The sequence below is a fragment of the Schistocerca gregaria genome, chromosome X (genome assembly GCF_023897955.1).
Source record: "Schistocerca gregaria isolate iqSchGreg1 chromosome X, iqSchGreg1.2, whole genome shotgun sequence".
NCBI classification, from domain to species: Eukaryota; Metazoa; Arthropoda; class Insecta; order Orthoptera; family Acrididae; genus Schistocerca; species Schistocerca gregaria.
The window spans coordinates 731,009,058-731,028,997 of NC_064931.1; positions in this window are offsets into that span (position 1 = coordinate 731,009,058).

Genomic DNA, 19,940 nt, shown 5'->3' on the forward strand with positions numbered 1-19,940 from the left:
AACATCCCCCAGATAAGTGTTAGCAGGCCGACCATTTGTCTTGTCGGCGAGAAAGGAAGGCGTGGACGAAAGTCAGCTATTAAGGAACTTTTACACAAGCAACATAGGGCTGCCAGGTTAAATCGCTTTCGCAGTAGGAGCAAGTTATATTTACGGTCGGAAGATGTTTTCTACTGCACCATATAGTTCAGTCCTTGTATGTCAACCAACTAGAGCGAGATTCGACAGAAAATATATCCATCAGAGGAAACGGTGTGGCCGTACTGCTGTCACAGTGTGGGGATGGATATCAGCAAGTAGTTGCGGCGTTCTGTGGCTACTGGACCATCCGTTTTCTATTCATTACTACTGCGAAATTCGGTATAACGTAACGGTTCCTTCTGTTAGCCTGAGATTTTCTGGAGGCAGAATAATCTCCCAAGAAGACCGTTCCCCTGCCCACACAGTGAACTGTATAAAACACTGGTTTCAAGAGTTGTTGAGCTGTTAGACTGGCCTCCCAAGGTTGATAACCTCAGCCCCATAGAGCACGTACGGACACAGGTGGAGAAAATTATTAGGTTAAGAACATCAACACCGAAGCAATTCATGACGAATGGGAAGAGTTGTCACACAGTAACAGATTCATCTGGAAACCATTACTTTGGTTCTCCGGCAGCTAAATGAAGTTGTAGAGGAGGACAGAAACTTGACACGATGCTGTATTATGGAAATAATTTATTTTAATGCCAAGCAGAAATCATAATACATAAAGCGATAAAATAGTGCAAGATCGGCGGTGTAGACGTAGCATTGAGTTTGAGTCCGCTGCATCCTCTGTTATATACTTATGTATTATTTAAAATTATGAGTACTTAATAATACTCGTTGCCCTCCTAAGCTAATAACTCTTACAAGATATCGAACCTCCTACCTCTGGAGTAAAAACTGATCGTCTTAATCATTACGCCATTCTACCAATTGCCGGCGCTATCCTAACGGAATAGTTTGATATGGTCTGTAATGTCACACCTTTTCCATGAAAAAAGGGTGATATACCGAAAGAAATCGGCTTTTAAGAAATATTAATGGCTAACGAAAAGGCAGTGTGAACATAATATACTGTCTCGGGAGGCCCAAAAAGGGTGTGGTCCATTAGGTAGACCTCCCCAGTGGAGGGTATACCACAGCTAGTAATTTCTACAAACAACTAAGACACGTATTGGTCGCAGTGTAAGAACAACGACCTACAGAACTCCATCACTTGTTGATACTACATGATAACACACTCATCCGATCTCACTAACAAAACTATCCAAAAATTTTAAAGTTAATACCTCAAGCACTTATTCTTCTGATCTTATGCCCTTAATGTTTACCTTTGAAGTTCCTTATCAAAAAACAATCAAGAAAAACCTCTCTCGACGAAAATGCACTTCCAACCTGCTTTGACGACATCTTTAGCTCAGATCCAGTGGGTTTCTAAGGTGGAATCTGTAAAATACCTCAGAGTAGTCAGACTGTTTATATAATGCGATAGAATATACTGCTGATGATTAAATTCTTGTTGATGTTTACTTTTGTTTTCAATAAAATTATGAACAATGCTATTTTAATACCACTGTCCTAATTCAAATGAAGTTCAAATTAGCACGATATTTTTACCACAGAAGTCTATTTCAATAAATAATGTATCTCTAACAAGTGCATGGTTTTATCAGCACGAATTAGTGAGATATTACTCATTCTGAATTTCTAAACGGTCTGTGTCACAGTGATGTAATATGGAAATGTGGCTTTTGATAAATAAAATTTCCTTGTTGATTTTCGATTTGACTGCTTGTAGTCCGTCACGAAACGGCTAAAAACGTACCCTTGAGCGAGATGGGAACGATGGACCAAAGCATCCCCCACTTTACAAACTACCACGTAATCTCACAGCTGGCAGATCACTGCAACGTTGTGATCTCCCTTACTGCGCCAGTGCTGGCTGTGACAGATAAACTAACAACGTAAGACATGAGGTTAAGTGCAATCTCCACGTCCATTGACTTTCCTGGACTCAAAACCTTTGATTTTAAACTTTAGTTTACACCTTATGTGAAATCACTCAGATCATTCAATGTAAATGATACGAAGGTATCAAATGAATTTTTTAAGCTAGCTCTGTGTCATTCAGGAAGTAACTCGTCGGTCGCAGGGTTGCCAAACATGTGAAGCGTTGTTGCCAAGTTACAGTTATACGACTAGCAGAAAGTATGCCAGACTTGAGAGGTCTAGGAAGGGACTACAGTTTGTGTCTGAAAGAGGTGGCGGCTGAGAGCTGAAATACTCAAAGTGTATGTCAGTAAGTCTTATCTGCGTTTCTGTAACTGAGTTTAAGGACTACAGCGTCGTCATTAACAATACTCAGATGTGCTGACTGCAAACTAAACAACAAGAATCATTAACTGACACAATTATTTGCGTTTTTCTCTCAAAGCGTACTGAAACTAAAAAGCTCATTGCTAGACATGTTTCGCATTTTTAGAACATCTGCAGTAGTTATACTGTAAACGTTATGAGTAGGCAACACATGGCTTTTATAATAGTAGGCTTGCAAAATATTTTTCTTGATCTCGATATCAGTACACTATCCATGAAAGACAGGCACGCAAATGAAGAGACAACAACATAGCATCGATTAAAAAACGGAACATCCACAGAGAGACTTCGTAAGTTACGAATAACACGAAGTTCCAAGTCAAGAAGGTTACGGTGCAGGAAACCATAAGATATGACAGAAACCGCTGGTTCAAAATTCCGTTGAAAATTAAAGTAGCGAATATATGCACCGCAACTTCGATTCCAGCTTCTGCTAACGCGAAAGCAGAAACAGTTGTTATCAGAAAGTGGAAGAAGGAACATGAAACGCTGACAGTAATGTGCAGAATAGATCATCCTTGAGTAAAACTGACATTCAGTCGATAAATATTAAATTATAGATATGTATCTCCTATTCGTTATGATTAAAATGTATCCGCTGTTGATGCTTTCTCAATACAAGCGGATAGTGCCAATGTTGAAGAGCTTTTCAACGTGCAGTATGCGTAAGATAGAGAGAATCCGAAATAATAACAGGTTTACTAAACCGAGAGTGGTGCTGAGATTCAATGCATCGCCTGCGCCGAGTGTTGTTAATTAACGTTTCAATATTAATGGCGCCCCTAGGCTAACGCAATAGTCATATGAAAGTTATCGAGTTGTATTACGGTGGCACAGATGGCAGATGGTTCTAGAATTTGCAGATAATATCCATACTATATTAAATACGTTCATTAGTGTGCTCGTCAAGCTTGCCATTAGAGGTTTTTCTTTTATTTACGTATTCTTCCAGTAATCGCAAACAGTTCGTTTTGGTTAAATTCAGTTGTTTAGCCTAATTTCTGATCGAGCATATTTAGTGTTATACCACAAATTTAAGTGCATTTGGAAATAGTTTAGGTACATATTGGTTTCCGAAACATATTTAGTGTCCTTTTGCATCTTTATTTAATATATTATCGTTATCACTTAGTAAATCTCTTAACTTAATGCTCTCTGTCGGATAGGGGAAAGCAAATTATTATTTGCGGGGACTTCAATGCTGATGGTCTGAAAGAGTGTAGTAGGAAGAACGACCTGGAAGTCTTGCTCGGTTCTTTCAATTTGACATCTGTCATTAATTTTCCTAGTTGGGTAGTAAAGGACAGCAGCATATTGATAGATAACACATTTGTAGACCAATATAAGTTTAAAAACATAAATTCTTGTCCTGTTGAGAATGGCCTTTCTGATCATGGTGCTCAGCTAGTTACAGTATATGACATAGCTCCATTCAGTAATTCAAAACTACCCTCCAAAGTTGTGCGTGCAATTAATGACTCAACAATTAGAAATTTCAGAGAAAATCTTCAGCAGTTAGACTGGGACGAGGTGTACAAGGAACCCGATCCTAATTTAAAATATAATTTATTTCATGATACACTTGTAAGATAATTTAAAAACTGTTTCCCCAAGAAAGTAATAAACTCTAATTGTAAGCAACCATGCAAAAAACCTTGGCTTACTAAAGGAATAAAAATATCTTGTAACCACTAAAGGGAACTGTATCTAACAACAAGAAAGAGTAATGATCCACAAACAGCCAAATATTATAAAATCTACTGTGCTACATTAAGAAATGTTATTAAAAGTCCAGAAACACGTGCATCATTTCTGAGATTAATACCTCTGATAACAAAATCAAAACAATTCGGAATTTTATTACAAGGGAGACAGAGCAACCAAGAGTACAGGATGACGGCACTACCATCAGAGTGAATGGAAACTTGACAAACAACAAACCGGAAGTCGAAAACATTTTGAATAATCAATTTTTAAATGTTGTAGAGAAAATAGGATCAAAATGTTCATTAGAAGAAGCAAGGCAGTTAATGGAAGAGGCCTTACCCACACCATTTGATACAATTGAAATTCCACCCACCTCTCCTCCTGAAATTAGGAAGATAATAAACTCTCTTAAGAATGAAAGCTCACATAGAATTGGTGGCATTTCCAGCAGGATAATAAAAGCTTGTTCCTAACAGATAAGTGAGATTCTTAGCCACATGTGTAATAGCTCTCTAAAGCAGGGTATTTTTCCAGATAGACTGAAGTATGCCGTTGTTAAACCACTGCATAAAAAAGGGGATACGTCTGATGTCAACAACTACCGCCAATCTCTCTTCTGACTGCCTTATCCAAAATTCTTGGAAAAGTAATGTATTGTACAGTAGCTTCACACCTTTGTAAAAATAAAGTTTTAACAAAATGTCAGTTTGGCTTCCAGAAAGGTTTTTCAACGGAAAATGCTATATATACTTTCACTAATGAAATTACTGTGGTATGAATAGCACAGCACTGAAATGCTTTAAATCATACCAAACTGGAAGAGTGCAGAAAGTTGAAATTAGCACTTCATATAATATGCAAAACAGTGGTGATTTCTCAGACTGGGGAAGAATCAAGAATGGGGTGACGTAAGGTTCGGTCTTGGGTCCTCTGCCGTTCTTAATATATATTAATGACTTGCCATTCTATATTCACGAAGATGCTAATCTGATGCTTTTTGCCGGTGATACAAGTATAGCTATCACACCCAACAGACAAGCATTAACTGGTGAAATTGTAAACGATGTATTTCAGAAAATCATTAAGTGGTTCTCTGCAACTGGGCTCTCATTAAACTTTGACAAAACACAGTACATACAGTTCCACAAAGTAAATGGAATGACACAGTTAATAAACATAGACTTCGATCAGAAATCTGTAGCTAAGGTAGAATATTCATAATTTCTAGGTGTATGCATTGTTGAGGGGTTGAACTGGAAAAAACACACTGAAGATCTGCTGAAACGTTTGAGTTCAGCTACTTATGCTATTAGCGAACTGCAAATTTTGGCGATATACATCTCACTAAATTAGCTTACCACGTCTATTTTCATTCTCTGCTTTCGTATGGCATCATATTCTGGGGTAACTTATCATTGAGTAAAAGAGTGTTCATTGCACAAAAGCGTGTAATCAGAATAATTGCTGGAGCTCTTCCAAGATCAACCTACAGAAACTTATTTGAAGAGCTAGAGATCTTCACTGTAGCTTCAAAACATGAAATTTGTTATTAACAATCCGAACGAATTCAAAAGTAATAACAGTGTCCATGGCTACAACGCTAGGAGAAAGGATGATCTTCACTACTCAAGGTTAAATCTAACTTTGGCTCAGAAGGGGGTAAATTATGCTGCCACAAAAGTCTTTGGTCACTTACCTAATAGCATCAAAAGTTTGACAGATACCCATATGGCATTTAAAAGGAAATTAAAAGAATTTCTTAATGGCAACTCCTTCTACTCATTAGATGAATTTTTGAATATAATAAGTGGCTAATTTCCCCAACCTCCACCAAAAATGAATTAAAAATATTAAGTGTCATGTAATATTTTGCGTAATGTAATATCTTGTATAGACACCTTTATTAACCTGACACGTTCCACATCATTACGAAGTGCCATATTCACGATCTAATCTCAACTATAATGGGATACTTAGTAAATCACAGTCTGGATTTCTATATTGCTGTTCAACTGAGACAGTAATATGCAATTTCAATGTCAACATAACAAAGTCTTTAAGATGTAAAATGTCACCAACAGGCATTTTCTGTGATTTATCCAAACCTTTGATTGTGTGAACCACGACATTATGTGGCAGAAAGTACAATTGCATGGTATAAATGAGACAGCAAATCAGTTTTTTAAGTCGTATCTGCAGAACAGGAAGCAAAAAGTTTCTTTATATGGTTTAAGTGATTTAAGGAAGTTTCCCACTTCGTGTAACTGGGGTGAAAATACATTAGGTATTCCACAGGGTACGATCACGGATCCCCTTCCATTCTTGGTATATGTGAATTACCTCCATTCTTATCTCAAACAATAAGCTAAGCTGACACTGTTTGCTGATGATACAACCACCTATCTATTAAAGACATGGTATGAAAAAGTAGTGTAGCTCACTACGCACGATTGCCCAAATTTTATTCATCCAGTATTTGAGACTGAGAGCCCTGAATGACTTGCATCAAACTTTGCACATAATTTCAAACCTTTAAGAACCATTTTCTCGCTGAAATCCCCCAGAAATTGACGAAAGAAAAAACTTTATCACGTAATACGTTTTCGCTGTTTATGCAGCAAAATTGCGCCATGAGAAAGGACCTTTCCATTAATTATTTCTCTATTATTTACTGCATTCGCGACAAAGTTGGTAGACAGTTTTTATATATATCATAGGATATACTTGCAGAATTGTATCATTAACTACACATTGTAGCCGGTCGCTTTGGTCAAGCGCTTCTATGCGCTTCCTTCCGGAACCATGCTGCTGCTATGGTCGCAGGTTCGAATCCTGCCTCGGGCATGGATGTGTGTGATGTCCTTAGGTTAATTAGGTTTAAGTAGTTCTAAGTCTAGGGGACTTATGACATCAGATGTTAAGTCCCATAGTGCTTAGAGCCATTTGAACCATTTTTTGACACATAGTACAGGGTATGTGGCGTCATAAACGTTGAGCTGCGTGAAAATGAAGCTGCAGGGCAAAATTCACTGAAGTTACAGGTTAAACATGTGTACAAATGCGTGTGAAACACGTTGAAGATATGCGACATGCGCGTACGCAGGCGAAACAATGGGTAAGAAGCTCCTCCTAAGCCTCTGGATCGAATTCAAACAAATTTGATGCACATCCTACTTTTTATCTGGGAAGAAATACTGCAGGGTTAAGAACCAGCAACCTCCATTTGGGGTGTGGGTGATAAAGTGGAGAAAGAGTTGGTAAGGAGGAGCTGGACAGACAAGAAGGGGGAAGTAGGAGATGGACACAGATAGGAGGAGGAGGAGATGGACAGAGAGAGGGCGAGGAGGATATGGACAGAAAAGGGGAACACTAGGAGATCGGCAGACTGAGGGGCGAGGAGATGGACAGAGAAAGGAAAGAGGAGAAGATCGGCACACAGGGAAGAGAAGAGGGGACGAACAGCGAGAGGGTAGGAGGAGATGGACAGAGTGAGGGGTGAGGAAGAGATAGAGAAGGGAGAGCAGAAAATGGACAGAAGTGGAGGAGGAGGTGGGCAAAGTGAAGGGGGAGGAAGAGATTGAATTATATGGCGAAGGAGGAGATGGACAGAGGGAGGCAGAAGGAGGAGATGGAGCGATAGAACAATGAAATAAATATATAGCCAGGTAATGGTGTGTACTCAGCTAGCCTTTTATAGCAGGTAGGACCAACTCTTACTCTTGTACCGATATGACAAAAGTACCCCAGAACATGGTTAAAGATGTTATTAAACGTCTTTTATGCGAGATATTTGACAAAGATTATTTACAGTGCAATATATGTCTTGCAAGCAAACGTACTTGCTGTTGCGCTGCAAACTTCTTGGCGACTCAGAAAAGTAGAGAACAGATACTTCGACGCATGCACGGGTGTTTTTCAGGACGATTCGTTGTGTGTGACCGCTATGGTAATGCTGCCCAGTCGAATGCACTGTGCCTGGGTTTCTCGGAGTGGCCAGAGTCGATCGTTCGGTTCGTGTCATTCAAAACTGACATCAAAATAACAAGACTACACAAGGGGAAATTCGGCACCCCGAAGGAAAAAAACAGGGGAAGGATAGCAAAACTCTAAAACTCCGAAGCGGAAGTACTCAAGGAGGCATTCGGTTGTTGTTTTTCATACACCTGGTTATTAAATTCATATTATGACAGCCTCAGTTCCCATTCTCTTTCTGATGATTTTCTTCATGGTCCAGTGTTTCGGTCCATTAACATTTGGCACTGTTTCTGCTACCTGAGCTACAACTCCTAATGTATAATGAGGAGAGAGGGAGAGAGAGGGAAAGAGAGAGAGAGAGAGAGAGAGAGAGAGAGAGAGAGAGGACATGAGATAGAGGTATGCACATGTATATATGACGGTTGTATGACGTACACAAGGTATAAAAAGACAGTGCATTGGTGGAGCTGACATTTGTACTCATGAGAAAAGGTTTCCGACGCGATTATGTCCGCACTACGGGAGTTAACAGACTATAAACATGGAATAGTAGTTGGTGCTACACACATGGGACATTACAGTTCGTAAATCGTTAGGGAATTCAATATTCCGAGATCGACTGCGTCAAGAGTCTATCGAGAATACCAGATTTTAGGCATTACCTCTCACCACGGACAACGCAGTAGCCGACGGCCTCCACTTAACGACCGAGAGCAGCGGCGCTTGCGTAGAGTTGTCAAGTGTTAACGGACAAGCGGCACTGCGTGATATAACCGCAGAAATCAATGTGGGACGTACTACGAACGTATCCGTTACGACAGTGCGGCGAAATGTGGCGTAAATGATCTATGCCAGCAGTCGACCTAAGGGAGTGCCCTTGCTAACAGCACGACGTCGCCTACAGCGCCTCTCCTGGGCTCATGATCATATCGGTTGGACCCTAGACGACTGGGAAACCGTGGCCTGGTCAGATGAGTCCCGATTTCAGTTGGTAAGGACTGTTGGTATAGATTGTGTGTGGCGCAGAGCCCAAGAAGTCAAGGACCTAAAATTTCAACAAGGCACTGTGCAAGCTGGTGGTGGCTCCATAAAGGCGTGGACTGTTTGTTTACATGGAATGGACTGGGTCTCCTGGTCCAACTGGAGCGATCGTTGACTGGAAATGGCTTACGTCCTCCTACTTGGAGACCATTTGCACCCATTCATGGACTTCATGTTCCCAAACAACTACGGAATGTTTATGGATCACAATGCGCCGTACCACCGGATTACAACTGTTCGCAATTCATTTCAAGAATATTTTGAGCAGTTAGAGCTAATGATTTGGCCACCTAAATCACCCAACATGATTCCCATAGAACATTTATGGGACATAAACGAGATGTCACTTCGTACACAAAATCCTGCACCAGCAACACTTCCGTAACTGTGGACGGCTACGGAGGCAACATGGCTCAATATTTCTGCAGGGGACGTCCAACGACTTGTTGACGCCATGCCACGTCGTGTTGCAACACTACGCACCAGGCCAAAGGAGGTCCGACACCATATCAGAAGATATCACATGACTTCCGTCATCTCATTGTAACTTGGACGCTAACAAAATTAGTACCAACCACTCTATAGTTTCATTCTATTGCAATTCAATAGCCCCCCCCCCCCCTCCTTCCCTACATTATCACCAACTTTAGCATCTCACTAGACTGTAGAATGAGAGACGTTTCCTGGAACACTTTTAATTCTTAAATTATAAAAGATGAATGATATTTAATTTGTGTGTGTGTATGTGTTAGAATGAATGTTGAAGGAATTTTCAAGGTGCATCGCAAGCGTTACCCACAACTCTTTCTCAGATGAGAAAGTTAACTACCCACAGTGGGGTTAGACACTTGTTGCAAAACATACATCCCCTGCAATACTCCTCTTCATTGCGGTATTTGCTTGACCTACACACTGCAAACCCATTTCAAATCAACCAGTTTAAAATTTGTGCACTATACTTACTGTTCGTAAATCACCTGACTGCTGCACTCCTTACTTCTGAACTGTGAAAAACTGGAAGGCCACAGCTATTAATGGTAATAGTAATAACAATGATAATAACAATAATAAGACTGCGTGCAGCACTATAGTAGCCCTTACGTAGTTAGTGCTAAGTCATCCTGTCAGTTAATTCATTTATGTGTTTCGACCTAAGTAATGAAGCAATTTATGGACTACTACAGGTACTATCTACAACTTCAAGGCATTTTCTTGAGATATTTAGCATTTGTTACGTATATGTCTCACTTTTATCTTCAGCGATGTTCGGGACAAATCACAACATACGGTTATAGTCGATTGACTACATGAGGAACCTGTAACATCCACCGCATTAATTCTATTAAGAGAGAAAAATGAATTATTGCTAACATACACTGAAGAGCCAGATAAACTAGTACACCAGCATAACATAGTGTAGGGCCCCCACGAGCACGCAGAAGTGCCACAACACAACGTGGCATGGACTCGACTAACGTCTGATTAGTGCTAGAGGGAACTGATTCTGTGAATCTGCAGGGCTGTCCATAAATCCGCAAGAGTACGGGGGGCTGGAAATCTCCTCTCAACAGCTCGAGCCAGCCGCTGTGACCCTGCGGTTTTAGGCGCTTCAGTCCGGAACCGCGCTGCTGCAACGGTCGCAGGTTGGAATCCTACCATTTTTCAACAGCACGTTGCAAGGCATCCCAGATAGGCTCAATAATGCTATGTCTGGAGAGTTTTGTGGCCAGCGGAAGTGTTTAAACGCAGACGAGTGTTCCTGGAGCCACTCTGTAGCAATTCTGAGCGTGTGGGGTGTCGCATTGTCCTGCTGGAATTGCCCAAGTCCGTCGGAATGTACAATGGAGATGAATGGATGTAGGTGATCAGACAGTATACTTACGTACGTGTCACCTGTCAAAGTCGTATCTTGACGTATCAGTGATCCCATATCATTACAACTGTACACGATCCACAGCATTACAGAGCCTCCAACATCTCGAACAGTCCCCTACTGGCATGCAGGGTCCATGGATTCATGAGGCTGTCTCCATACCCGTACAAGTCCATCCGCTCGATAAAATTCGAAACGAGACTCGTCCAGCAAGGCAACATGTTTCCACTCATCAACGGCCCAACATCGTTGTTGACGGGCTCAAGCGAGGTGTAAAGCATTGGTCGCACACTCACCAAGGGTACACGAGCGGGCCTTCGGCTCCGAAAGCCCATATCGATAATGTTTCGTTAAATTGATCGCACGCTGACACTTGATGATGTCCCAGCGTTGAAATGTGCAGCAATTTTGCGGAAGGGCTTCACCTCTGTCACGTTGAACAATTCTCTTCAGTCGTCGTTCGTCCCGTTCTTGCTGGATCTTTTTCCGGCCGCAGAGATTTCGGAGACTTGGTATTTTACCGGATTCCTCATATTCACGATTCACTGGTGAAATGGTCATACGGGGAAATCCCCATTACATCCCTAATTACTAAATGAGCCTAGCGATCTGTCCATTCTTCCAGTTTTACAGAATGCTCCTTTTCCTGTAAGTATCAGTGCTTCGCTTCTACTGACTTTTCTCCTTCCCTTTCCAAAATATCACTATTACTTCCTCCACCTCATCTTTTCCAGATCATATACACTCCTGGAAATGGAAAAAAGAACACATTGACACCGGTGTGTCAGACCCACCATACTTGCTCCGGACACTGCGAGAGGGCTGTACAAGCAATGATCACACGCACGGCACAGCGGACACATAAGGAACAGCGGTGTTGGCCGTCGAATGGCGCTAGCTGCTCAGCATTTGTGCACCGCCGCCGTCAGTGTCAGCCAGTTTGCCGTGGCATACGGAGCTCCATCGCAGTCTTTAACACTGGTAGCATGCCGCGACAGCGTGGACGTGAACCGTATGTGCAGCTGACGGACTTTGAGCGAGGGCGTATAGTGGGCATGCGGGAGGCCGGGTGGACGTACCGCCGAATTGCTCAACACGTGGGGCGTGAGGTCTCCACAGTACATCAATGTTGTCGCCAGTGGTCGGCGGAAGGTGCACGTGCCCGTCGACCTGGGACCGGACCGCAGCGACGCACGGATGCACGCGAAGACCGTAGGATCCTACGCAGTGCCGTAGGGGACCGCACCGCCACTTCCCAGCAAATTAGGGACACTGTTGCTCCTGGGGTATCGGCGAGGACCATTCGCAACCGTCTCCATGAAGCTGGGCTACGGTCCCGCACACCGTTAGGCCGTCTTCCGCTCACGCCACAACATCGTGCAGCCCGCCTCCAGTGGTGTCGCGAGAGGCGTGAATGGAGGGACGAATGGAGACGTGTCGTCTTCAGCGATGAGAGTCGCTTCTGCCTTGGTGCCAACGATGGTCGTATGCGTGTTTGGCGCCGTGCAGGTGAGCGCCACAATCAGGACTGCATACGACCGAGGCACACAGGGCCAACACCCGGCATCATGGTGTGGGGAGTGATCTCCTACATTGGCCGTACACCTCTGGTGATCGTCGAGGGGACACTGAATAGTGCACGGTACATCCAAACCGTCATCGAACCCATCGTTCTACCATTCCTAGACCGGCAAGGGAACTTGCTGTTCCAACAGGACAATGCACGTCCGCATGTATCCCGTGCCACCCAACGTGCTCTAGAAGGTGTAAGTCAACTACCCTGGCCAGCAAGATGTCCGGATCTGTCCCCCATTGAGCATGTTTGGGACTGGATGAAGCGTCGTCTCACGCGGTCTGCACGTCCAGCACGAACGCTGGTCCAACTGAGGCGCCAGGTGGAAATGGCATGGCAAGCCGTTCCACAGGACTACATCCAGCATCTCTACGATCGTCTCCATGGGAGAATAGCAGCCTGCATTGCTGCGAAAGGTGGATATACACTGTACTAGTGCCGACATTGTGCATGCTCTGTTGCCTGTGTCTATGTGCCTGTGGTTCTGTCAGTGTGATCATGTGATGTATCTGACCCCAGGAATGTGTCAATAAAGTTTCCCCTTCCTGGGACAATGAATTCACGGTGTTCTTATTTCAATTTCCAGGAGTGTAGTTTCCAAAACAGTTCCACATTAACACGAAATATATTGTTCATTTCATCCGACATGTTGCAAATGATTAGGAAGAAAAATACGCTCAATGGTCCTAGCCTGTGCGTAAAAATGTAAAAAAATTATGTGAAACGAAATGGACCCACACTTGGCTCCAAGGCGTAGTATAAATTAAAACAGGAATAAGATACAACAACAGCTAAGTTTATTGCTTGTAAGTGATAAATCACAAAAAGATTCATCAGGACTGTTTTTACTAGGTGCAGACACAAATCAGCATTTGGCATGCAAGAGGGAGGGGGCATTAAGTAGTTTATCTCATCACATGATGAAACTGGCAGTGCATGAGAATTGACGCGGCTCGCGTGGAAGTTTTCATCTCCCAGAGGGCTGGTGTAAAATCACATGGCTGTTGAACGAGAGTGAAGGCTTTTATCCATGCATCTCCATGAAACTACGGCTTAAGGGCGGCGCCGAGGGCTGTGTAGCCCATGATCTGTCCACTGTTTCCTGTCTAGTCATTTCCCACGCAAACCACCGCCGAGTAGTGAGTAATACTCTGTTGTCCCGGCTGCAGCAACCGTTCACTCTTAGCCGATGCTCGTGCAGTGCCTTTACCTTACAGTAATTAGCTCATTTTTAGACTAAAAGAACACAACAGGCCGAAATGTTTTTTGCGTGATTGCTGAAAATTGTTTTATGGTCTAAGGCACAATTCTCTGATTAATGTTTCGTCTTCCGTTGCTGGACTCATCGTCAGAGGCTTTAACTATTCAGAAGGCAGTTACAGCCCCAAACAAACTCAGCTTGCCTAAACTGTGTGAAAAGCTTGTAAGGGTGTTCAAAAATGTTCAAATGTGTGTGAAATCTTATGGGACTTAACTGCTAAGGTCACGAGTCCCTAAATTATCCTAAGGACAAACACACACACACACACACCCATGCCCGTGGGAGGACTCGAGCCTCCTCCGGGACCAGCCACTGTAAGGGTGTTGCGGGCTAGGTTGTGCTGTGAATAAATGTTAAGAAAAAAATGATGATTTCCCCAGTTTAGAGTTCATTAGTATTGAAGTTATTCAATTAGCCTATTGTACTTGGAAGTTTAAGCAGATACAATCAATGTCGGTTGTTCTCGTAGCATAGATGATACCGTACGAGATAGTTCAGCCTTTGGCTCGAGTTCGACCCTCACCACTGCGCCATGTCTAATTTTGACATTGCAACACGTTTGGCAGCAACTTTGGGGTGGGAGGGGCGCCGGGGGAGTGGGCTTGAATTCGTGCACGCAACGGCGTGATTGGCTAACTGCAATGCTAGTTAACTCAGAAACGGCGTAACGTATCGAATTTTTTCTTAACAGTTACTTCTCAGCACAACCTACCCTACAATACCCTTACAACCTTTTCAGACTTTCCCTAACTCCACACGGCTATCGATTCGTGACGTCATCAGACCACGTCATAAGATCGCGGAGTCGTGCTGACGTACACTACAGGTCATTAGAATTGCTACACCACGAAGATGACGTGCTACAGACGCGAAATTTAACCGACAGGAAGAACATGCTGTGATATGCAAATGATTAGCTTTCAGAGCATTCACACTAGGTTGGCACCGGTGGCGTCACCTACAACATGCTGACATGAAGAAAGTTTCCAACCGATTTCTCATACACAAACAGCAGTTGACCGGCGTTGCATGGTGAAACGTTGTTGTGATGCCGCGTGTAAGGAGGAGAAATGCGTACCATCACTTTTCCGACTATGATAAAGGTTGGATTGCAGCCTATCGCGATTGCGGTTTATGGTATCGCGACATTGCTGCTCGCGTTGGTCAAGATCCTATGACTGTTAGCAGAATATGAAATCGGTGAGTTCAGGAGGGTAATACGGAACGCCGTGCTGGATCCCAACGGCCTCGCATCACTAGCCGTGGAGATGACAGGCATCTTATCCGCATGGCTGTAACGGATCGTGCAGCCACGTCTCGATCCCTTAGTCACCAGATAGGTACGTTTGCAAGACAACAACCATCTGCACGAACAGTTCGACGACGTTTGCAGCAGTATGCACTATCAGCTGGGAGACCTTGGCTGCGGTTACCCTTGACGCTGCATCACAGACAGGAGCGCCCGTGATGGTATACTCAACGACGAACCTGGGTGCACGAATGGAAACATGTGATTTTTCGGATGAATCCAGGTTCTGGTTACAGTATCATGATGGTCGCATCCCTGTTTGGCAACATCACGGTGAACGCACATTGGAAGCGTATATTCATCATTGCCATACTGGCGTAACACCTCTTGTTCTCATTGACGGCACTTTGAACAGTGGACGTTACATTTCATAAGTGTTACGAGCCGTGGCTCTACCCTTCATTCGATCCCTGCAAAACCCTACATTTCAGCAGGATAACGCACGACAGCAAGTTGCAGGTCCTGTACGGGCATTTCTGCATACAGAAAATGTTCGACTGCTGCCCTGGCCTGCACATTCCCCAGATCTCTTACCAACTGAAAACGTCTGGTCAATGGTTGCCGAGCAACTGGCTCGTCACAATACGCCAGTCACTAATCTTGATGAAGTGTGGAATCGTGTTGAAGCTGCATGTGCAGCTGTACCTGTACACGCCATCCAAGCTCTGTTTGACGCAATGCGCAGGCGTATCAAGGCCGTTATTACGGCCAGAGGTGGTTGTTCTGGGTACTGATTTCTCAGGATCTATGCATCCAACTTGCGTGAAAATGTTATCACATGTCAATTCTAGTATAATATATTTGTCCAATGAATAGCCATTTATCATCTGCATCTCCTCTTGGTGTAGCAATTTCAATGGCCAGTAGTGTATGTTATTGAGCCTGAAGTGAGAAGAGTTGGCGCTGTTTGTTTTATATACCACTGAGGTAGACAACTTCTCTAAATTCACTCCCCCTTTTCTATTAAAAATGGGTTTGTACTTTCAATTTCTATGGCATCTCTATACATACATAGATCTTGCTAAGCCACAGTGATAGAGGACGGAATGGACGTGCATGATCTGCTACTGCTCGTTTAACCGTGTTGCCGAGGTGACAGTTACTCTTATGTTACTTAAATCCTAGATGCCGCAGCTCTCTGATATCATAATCTATGATGATGGTCTAAGATGGCGACCTGGAAACACTAGGAGAGACTAAAGTGTCGCATAGTTATGCAAATTCTAGATGACATCCAAGATGGCTACTGAATTCCCCCCTCCCCCCATGTCATCACATGCTGCTTGTCCTAAGTTTAAGTCAAGTTTTCTTAAGATGAAATGACAGCCCCCCATCCCTCTGTCATTACAGTCCAAACAGCTGTCACCCTAAGTTTCAAAACAAAGGGCAGATTTGTTCTGAGTTTAAAATAATATGCTATGTAGTAGGAATATGTCTTTCCTTAAACAAATGCCACACTGGGAGGGCATCCATGTGCCGCTGACACCATGTCGTGTGACGTGAGATGTCTTTGGGGTAGGTAACGCTTCGTGCCAGGTTAATCTGCAGCCATCGCTGCTGGTGGTGGCCTAATGCTGTGCACGCACCACGGCTGCTGCATCACCCAAGTCCCTGCACCACTCGCCTCACCTGTAGTGTTGCTGCCACTGGAGAGTCAGGATCATGAGCACAGAGTCGCACTCATTGGCTCCTGACAGCTTTGGGCATAGGGACGCCACACACATACTGCCGCTCCGACTCCCTGATGTGAAGTATATGGCACCAGTTCCGATTCCCAGAACTAGTATGTTACTTGTGATGGCGCTACTGTCACAGCACATGTGACCTAAGTTCCAAAGGCGGGCAAATATGAAAATGCAAAAAGTCCATTTACGATTTAACCCGCATTGAAAAATAATGGGAAATTCTGAAGTCTCCTCCAGTTAAAATGAAGAATAACCCACAGATAAAATCTCCAGGGATATTCGCGGAGGCATATCGTTCATCTGGGGGAAGAGCTGTGCAGTGGCCCAGGAACAAAATGCTTCTATGTTTATCGAAGACACTTCAAAAAAGTACTGCGTAGGCTGGACGGAAGCTATTAAAACACGCAGTAACAGGTCTCGGTCATAGCCAAGCCATACTTCCGCCATAAACATTTCAATCTCATGGATCCAGCAGTAAACTTCACTGAATCTGTACAGTTTCGTGAAAGTTTTAGAGCAGACCCGACATGACAGGCTGATATAATTTCTGTGTCACCCACATACCGATTATGCTATTAACAGATGCAGTCTCAGAGATTTCGCAAGGATCTCTTAGCTCTTACAGAGCTTTTCCACGATAACGCTGTAGAAATAGACGCTAGTGCCACTTAAAAAATTCAAAGTTGCAATCCAAGATGGTGCATCTATGACGTCACCATCCAAGATGATGATCCAGGACGCCAACAGTGACGTCAGAATCCAAGATAGCGACCCAAGATGGATGACCTGAGGGTATAAGGGCATCATGTAACGTTATCAGTCCAAAATAGTTGTTCCAGTTTCCGTGGCCCTGCAGTCACCTACCCTACCACTCATCGTCACTGTCCAGGGTTACTAGCCATAAGGGGACTCGTCACTTGTGCTCTGCTCACTGTAGTGAAAGGCTGATAATCACTATGAAGTGTTATCAGAGATCTGGGCAACACCGGGTGGTACCTCAAGAGAGAAAACAACTGACACATACAGTTGGATGTAACTACTTATTATTATTACTAGCTGAGTACCTGGTGTTGCTCGGATACACATTTATTCCAATCATCCATTAGTCCAGGTCAACATTCCTCCACTCTTTGTCCACCTCCTTCCTCCACTTCTCTATGTCCATCTGCTCAAACACGTTTCTCTCTCCAGTTCCCCTACCCACCACTCTCCATCCATCTCCTCGTGCCCCACAATCTGTCCATCTCCTACCCTGTTCTGTATCTGTCTGCTCCTCACCACTCTCTCTGCCCATCTACTCCTCCACCCTTTGTCCATATACTCCTTTCCCATCTGTTTCTCTCCTCCTCCCCCTTCTGAGTCCATTTCCATCTTCCTCCTCTCTTTGTCCACCTTCCCCTCCCCCCTCTCTGTCCATCTCTTCCTACCTGCCTTTCTGTCCATGTCCTCCTATTCTTTCTGCGTCCATTTCCACCTCACCTCTCTTTCTGTTCATCTCCTCCTCCCTCCTCTCTCTGTCCATCTCCTAATCCCCCTCCATTTATCTGTCTCTTCCTCTTCCCTTTCTCTTTCTATCGCCTTCTCACCTCTCTCTGTCCATCTCCCCCTCTCCCTCTATCTGCCCATCTACTCCTCTCCCTCTCTGTGTTTACTTCCTCCTCCTTCTCCTCCTCCTCCTTCTCCTCTCTCTCTTTCCATCTCCTCCTCCCCCTTATCTCTCTGCATTATCACAACCACCCCAGCAGGAGATTGCTTGTTTTTACACCTCACAGTATTGCTTGAATAACATTGTTTTCCTTCGTCATCATCCAAGTAGTATCCATCCTATCCCTTTGTATTAACCGAGATAATCAAAAAACGTACTGAAAATGAAGTGAACATTAACTTACTAGATTATCAAAATACAATTTTTACAACTGTTGGACAGTTACATAATAATGAAATCTTTGGCTGTAGTATGAAAAATGTCAGAAATAGAATGATGCAAAAGCCAGCATTAATTCATTTGCTTAAAATAGAGTAACTTTCATAATAAAAAATTGGTACTAAAACTTTACGTAACTTTGACACTGAATTGCAGTGTGAAAGCTCAGGTCTAATTTATAGCTTGTGGCATAATTTATAACTTTTATTACAAAGAAATATCAGAGTATCTGCTAGGTATATGACAGTCCTTACCAATGAGAAATGCGAACACTCTTTTTGCTTGCTTCAATTACGACAGTCAGTATTACGGTGAGTAACGTAACAAAAATTTTCTGTCCACAGCCAGTAAACAATCTTGCATTGTATTGTATTGTATGTTAAACGGGGACCTAGAAACGACGGAGAGGCTCCGTCCCCGCCGCAGCCGCAGTAGTCCACAACCCCACGACGACTACCGCAGTCCACTTCAGTCCTCCGCCACCCCACACTGCATCCAGGATTATTGTGCGGTTCCGCACCCGGTGGACCCCCCCCCCCTCCCGCCCAAGGAACGTCTCACACCAGACGAGTGTAACCCCTATGATTGCGTGGTAGAGTAATGGTGGTGTACGCGTACGTGGAGAACATTGCGCAGCAATCGCCCACATAGTGTAGCTGAGGCGGAATGAGGGGTACCAGTCCCCATTTGCCGAGGTAGATGGAAAACCGCCTAAAAACCAACCACAGACTGGCCGGCTCACCGGACCTCAATCTAAGTTCGCTGGGCGGATTTGTACCGGGGACCAGGCGCTCCTTCCCACTCCGGAAAGTCGTGCGTTAGACCGATCGGCTAACCGGGCGGGCTAACAATCTTACTTTAACTGATCTTTGAAAATTACAATAATATGTAGTATGTGTTTGCTATTTGATTATTATCTGACTACTGTGACGTGTGTGGTGTGAAGTACTTGAAAGTGTGGGTTAGGTACTGTTCCTGATCATTATGCCAATAACTATTCTTACGTAAGATTGATTACGAATATAAAGTTCAGTTTCAGTTCAATTATTCTTGTTCCCGTGAGGAACTGGTGACCGTTGGTTATTTTCATTAATGATACACATTGAAAACCTTTTTTCCAAATTTTCCACTAACTACTGTTAATTAAAAACTAGTTTATGTGATAAAAATATATAAAGTTAACCGAACT